The 6,065-nt window shown below is 46.1% G+C and overlaps 1 pseudogene; it reads right to left on the minus strand.

Annotated features, from left to right (window-relative positions):
• Positions 1–5,453: 5,453 nt before the first annotated feature.
• Positions 5,454–5,573, minus strand: LOC136660805 (5S ribosomal RNA; annotated as a pseudogene).
• Between the last annotated feature and the right edge of the window lie 492 nt (positions 5,574–6,065).

Below are 6,065 nucleotides of genomic sequence, written 5' to 3' on the forward strand. Positions count from 1 at the left end.
ACAATTACCAAGGGCTGACTATATTGGATTAGACCAGCCCTACCTGGAAAGTCCAGGGATTGAACTTGGGATCTTTTGCATGTTGTCTCCCACCAAGCTTTGGTTGCTCCTGAGAAGCGTATGCAGTTGCCTTCAGAACCTTGGACCACCTAACTGGGTATGGTCTACATTTATTGGTGACTGCTCTCCAAATTCTCAGATGGGGGCCTTTCCTAGCTTCACCTGGAGTTGCTGCCAGGGACTGAAGTTAAGATCTTCTGCAAGCAAACCATGTGTCCTATTCCTGAGAGATGGTCCCTCCCCTTTACTTGTCCTTTTCCTTCTTATGTGCACATTTTAGTCCTTTGTGGTACATTACCTTGAAGTAATGAGCAAGATCCTCAACATGGTTTCAAGTGTGCCTGTGGTGAAGTATGCCCCTGCAAGACATTCAGGGTAAAATTGGGAGATAGTGTACAGTGTCCCCCTGCAAAAGTCCCCCCAATTGTACCTTAACATCAATTTCTTCTCTGGCTATTTTCACAACCATTTTGATCAGTTCCATGTTGTCCTTCTAGTACTGCAGTCAATGTCAGAAGATCAGGTCCCTAAGCAATTTGGGGACGCATTCCTAACTTTCAGTACGATGCTCTGCGGCACAGTTCAGTAAGAGAAAGAGAGAATTGCCACATCTTCCGATAGCAAATTCTATGAATTACACATATGTGAAGAAGTGCTTTGGGGAGGGGACAATTCTCTCCCACTGCCAGACTTTCCTCCCAACTTTAGAAAAAAAAGATACTTTAGCCTTTCCTCTTAGGGAACAATTCTAACTCCTTGATCCTTCATGTGTTTTCTCAGCGTTTATCAACTTTGGATTACTTTGTCGGATGCTTAAGTTTTTGCTTATGATGAGCAAATAAGAAAAAAGCCATGCCCAGTTGAGCTTTAATAGTTGCTGCAAGATATACTTTTTTCTCTCTAATTTTTTGCCTCTTTGCCTCTGAAAGCCATGAACACTGGGAATATATCCATGTATCTTGGGGACACCTTGAATGAAACCCAAATCCTGAAGAGCTGAGTTGTCGTTCAAGCACAACTTTTGATTGAGCACAGAAATTTGGCCAGGGAATGAATGGCTAAGGTATTCAGAATGTGGTCCAATAAATTAAAAACAAATGGCTCCAAGGAGAAATGGTTGGGTCCAAACTTCCTCACCCTTGACAAAATTTCAGAGGTAGACTTCTAGAATAAGATGTATATTTGCTCATTGAGGTATTTTGCTACTCGGTGCCCAGTATAATATTGGCTGTGAGGTTCAATGCAGTATGTCATGGAGCAAATGAAATAATAATAAGGGGCCTCTGAGCATATGCAGAGTACACATCTTTCATCCTCCATAACTACAACCTGCTTCCAGGCACCTGAAATTAGATAGTAGGTCAAATTAGAGAATGTTAATTCCAAACCCATTGTAATAATCTTTTGTGAGCTGTAGTTTCAGTCCTGCTGTGTTCAAACTAATGGAATATTTGTTATAATCCTGTACACATTTAACTAATGGAATATTTGATATAATCCTATGCACATTTACCTGGGAGTAAGTCCAAGTGAACACAGTAGGACTTGAGTAGGCAAGCATAGGCTAGGATTCTAATGACCCAATCTTAAACTTTACTAATGCTGGCAGAGCACATGCTCCATCACCATGCACTTTATGTTAGTGCATGTTCTAGCAGCACTGATAGGAATTCCAGAGCCTTCCTGCTGGGACTGGCACACAGAGGGATGTCCATCTGTTTTGCCAAATTCCCAGTCCAAGCTTTACCTAGAGAACCTATACCCACTTTAAGCTAAGCCAAGCCCTTTGTTCTCCAACAAAGGTCTCCATTGACCAGTCAACCAATCCATTAGTTCCTCAATCCATTAATGTGGTGGTGTTCTCCCTTCCTTCAAGCTTTTCTCCTTCTACTGCCTGCACCCTTGTGTCCTGCAGGTGCTACTTTTAACCCTGAGGGCCTTTTTTGCCTCTAAGTGGCTGCAGATGTGCAACAGACTCACTGCAATCTAAGGCCCTGGTGTCAACCCCATGCTTGCCTGCCAGAGCAGGGGCCACTGTTGACACCACACCCTATCTCACTGAGAAATCTTTCGCATTTCCATTACACCTCCAGAGCAGGTAAGTTCAGTACAGGGGCAGAATGAGGGTAGAGAGGGGGGTGTAATGGGGGGAAAGGGCTGTTGTGGGGTGTAGGAGGGTGAATGGATGAGGTAGGGTTGGTGATGCTGGCATGTGCCATATCCTATCCCCCTTCCCAGGCCTTCAGTGTTTCCCCTTCCCAGGTCTGATCCACTGAATATGGATCAACATGGACTTGTGCCAATGATATCACTGGCGCAGATCTGAGTTGACCCATTGCGGCTGCTGGGATTTACCTAGGGGAAAGGGGTCAAATGTCCACTTGCCCCATGGAGACCTCCAGCAGCTGAAATTCCCTGTGGAATGCAGTGTATCCTTTGCTGTTTCTGCAGCATTGACACAGGTGAATTCAGTTAGGACTGGGTTGTAAGACACCTCATTTATTTATTTATTTATTTATTTAGAGCTCCGCCCTGTGGTCTGCGCCATGGCTGTGCAGCACAGGCCACAGCTGCAAATGTGTGTAAGGCACATTTGCGGGGTTTACCGCTGGGCTCCCGCCAGAGCTAGCCCAGCTCCGGCCAGCACTGAGCCAGCGTGTGGCGGGTGCCCGGGTTCCACGGCTTGGCGGTCTCCTGGACTGCTGGGCCATGGAACGGGAGATGGGGCGTGGCCGGAGGCATGTGGGAGGTGTTCCAGGGTGTGGGGGAGGTGTGGCCGGGGCATAGGGGAGGCTTGTCGGAAGGAGGGGGAAAGACGGGTCCACGGAGCCAAGCTCTGCAGGATCCAAGGCGCTTGGGTAGGGCTGCTCACCCTACACGAGCGCCTTTAGCGGTAACCGAAAGGTCGCCGCTAAAGTGAGTAGCCCCATTGCGGGGCTGCTTCCCTTACTTGGGGGAAGGGGACAAATGTCCCCTTCTCCCGAGGAGCCTCCCGCCGTAGCGCAGGATCTGGCGGGAGCCCTCTGTGGAGCCGCTGGGTCCTAGAGCTCCGGGCAGCTCACTATTGGGCTGCCCCTTGGAATTTTTTTTAAATCCCATTGTTTATTTTTAAATATTTGTTTTAAATGTACATATATTGGCAACACTCCCAATTGCAACATGGTAAAATATGTGGGCAAACAAGAACATGGCATGAATTTGCTCCTTGCTGCTTTAAATACCTATTGTGGCTTTATCAGCTTATTCTCCCCCCACCCATATCTTCAGAGCAAGTTGGTTCACAGTGAGAATTTTCAGCAGAAGTCAAATTAATTTGTATATGACAAGTGACATTTCGGGGGGGGGGGAGGGTTGTGTTTTCCCTGATGCTTGGCACTAAAATTTCAAACAAAGTGAAATTCAAAGTGAATGTGAAATTCTTCTTCCAGATGAAGCATTTGGGAAATTTCAGGATAAGTTAAATGTAATTCTGTGAGAACTGAAATTTCAAGAGAGAGTTGGTTGTTGCACAGGCAACCTTCAAATGTGAATTTGGCTTGTGGACCTCCTTTTGTGTCTCCCTTGGGCTCCCTGGTCCCCTTTTTGATTCCAGGTCCAGGTATGATGCACCCCCTGCACCCCTGCTCTCAGAGGCCCTACTAGTACTAGTGAATGCCATCCAGGATCTCCATACATTCATAGAACAAGTGAATGACACTTGGGGTGAAATGCTTTGAAATGTGATGGATTGTTGGGAGAATGCAATAGAATGTCGGGAAGTGGCTTTTATATATACACACCCTGTGTGTGTGTGTGTGTGTGTGTGTGTGTGTGTGTGTGTGTGGCAGCTGACAGAGGTGGAACACTCAGTTATAATTACTTTCAGGTGCAAATTTTTTTTGGAAAAAAAAAATTCCACCAAAGTATTCATAATGCTTACCATTTTGCTTTGAACAGAACCAAAGTAAATGGAAGTCATTTATTATTGAAAGATCTGATGTTTTGCAAGTTTACTGGGTGATGGTTTGACATTTGGGTACAGTACAGGATATAATGAGCTGAAACAAGGGTGGTAATTCCAGTGCCATCATAAACAACTTTGCTCGTTCGGTAGAATGCCTCCAGATTGGGCTGCCTGTATACACTGAGAACAGAAGGCGGCAACAATTGATTTTGATATTTCATTTCCTTAAAAAAAAAAAAAACCAAACCAGGTTTTAAAGATGTATTTGTAAGCAGGGAGCCTCTGCAATTGAACTATTTTTTCCACCTGATGAATATCTGAAGTGTGTCTTTTGACAAAAAGGAACAAAAAACGCAGGAGAGTGAGAGATGTTTTCAGCTTTCCAAAGAAATAAAAGCAGCGTGTGTCAATTCTGGTGTTTCAGTCACGATGAATATTTATTGATTGAGCTTCTCCAGCTTGGTATTGACAAGTCAATCAATGCATGTCTCCCATCTCTCTTCATCGGAATCCAGCCAGTAGTTGGAAGGCGGTGACTGGAAATGAGGATGGCACCTGAGTTTTATTCATGACCTCATCACAGGATTATTGTGTGGTGGGAGGCAAATTATAAACTCTGCTCTTTGGTGCGCCAAAATGAAAGATGAGCTGTCTGAATGAGCCTTTCAGGGAAAGGATGTTCTAAGCATTTATGCTACTGAATCCCACAGTGGTGGAAGGGGGTTGATAAGGCTCTCTCTTTGCTTCTGTAACTCACAACACCAAGCACATCTCACTCTGTATGAGCCCCCACACCTACTAACTTAGGGCCCCATCCTTTGCAGTCTGTGCTGCTGGTTTATGCGCACTGTCGTGAACATGCCATAAGGCACATCTGCGGCTCTCAGCGCCGGTGCTAGCTCAGCGCCAGCCATCACTGGGCTAGTACCAGTGAACTGCTCCGCCGCTCTCTGGTTGCGCAGACTGCCAGGCGATGAAGAGGTAGGTGTGGGCATGGGGGAGGGTGGGGAGGAGGCATGCTGGGGAGGGGGTGGGGCCACCAGCCCAACACAGAGGCTCTTGATTCTACACTGACCCTTGGGTCACCATAGAATCAAGTAACCCCATTTCAGGCTACTCGTCTTACTTGGGGAAAGGGGACAAATGTCCCCTTTCCTGAGGAACTGCTGGCACTGCCCAGGTTGTGCTCAGGATGCAACGGCAGCCATTTTTGGTGCCACTGCAGCCCTGGGCACCAGGCAGCTCAGGATCCCGCGGCCCAGAAGCAAAAACTTCACATTGAGTATTTATCTGAAGTAAAGCCATATTTGCAAAGAGCCAGAACTTCTGCTGGTACAGCCCCAAAGCTGTGGTCAGACCTCCTAAAAAATTGGGTCTTTTCTGACTTTTAGTAAGGGCTATAACAGGGTTGGTTGGTTGGCAACCTTCAGTCTCGAAAGACTATGGTATAAGCCTACAGCACCCAGTATTCCCAGGCGGTCTCCCATCCAAGTACTAACCAGGCCTGACCCTGCTTAGCTTCCAAGATCAGACGAGATTGGGCATGTGCAAGGTAACAGTTGCTGTCGCTTTTGCTGAAGGATAAAGCTGAGAGCTTGGGAGTGTTCTTGAACCTCGGACCTCTTTGGATGTTGAACCTCATCCAATCTCATCTTTGGCTGCTCATGTGATCAGGATGGCAATGAGTCATGCACTGGAACACTGTGTGTGGAGATTCTCCATCCACAACAGTGCTGCTTTGAAGATCTGGTGTATATCCTCAAATAGATTGCCACTTAAGAGCTTGAGAAGGAAAGCAAGTAGATAATCTTTCTAATAAAATATCTATTTCTTTATATTAACAACTTGTATGATGCATTTTGACCAGTTAAGGCAGTGGCTCCTAAGGGTAGAACTAGAACCAATGAGTTGGAATTACAAGGAAGTAGATTTAGGCTAGACATGAGAAAGAATTTCCTAACCTTAAGAGCTATCTGGCATGGGAAGAGTCTGCTTTGTATAATAGTGGGCTCCCCCTTGTTAGAGGTTATCAAACCCTATGCTGGACAGGCACCTGTCAGGG

The sequence above is a fragment of the Tiliqua scincoides genome, chromosome 9 (assembly GCF_035046505.1).
Source record: "Tiliqua scincoides isolate rTilSci1 chromosome 9, rTilSci1.hap2, whole genome shotgun sequence".
Taxonomy (NCBI): Eukaryota; Metazoa; Chordata; class Lepidosauria; order Squamata; family Scincidae; genus Tiliqua; species Tiliqua scincoides.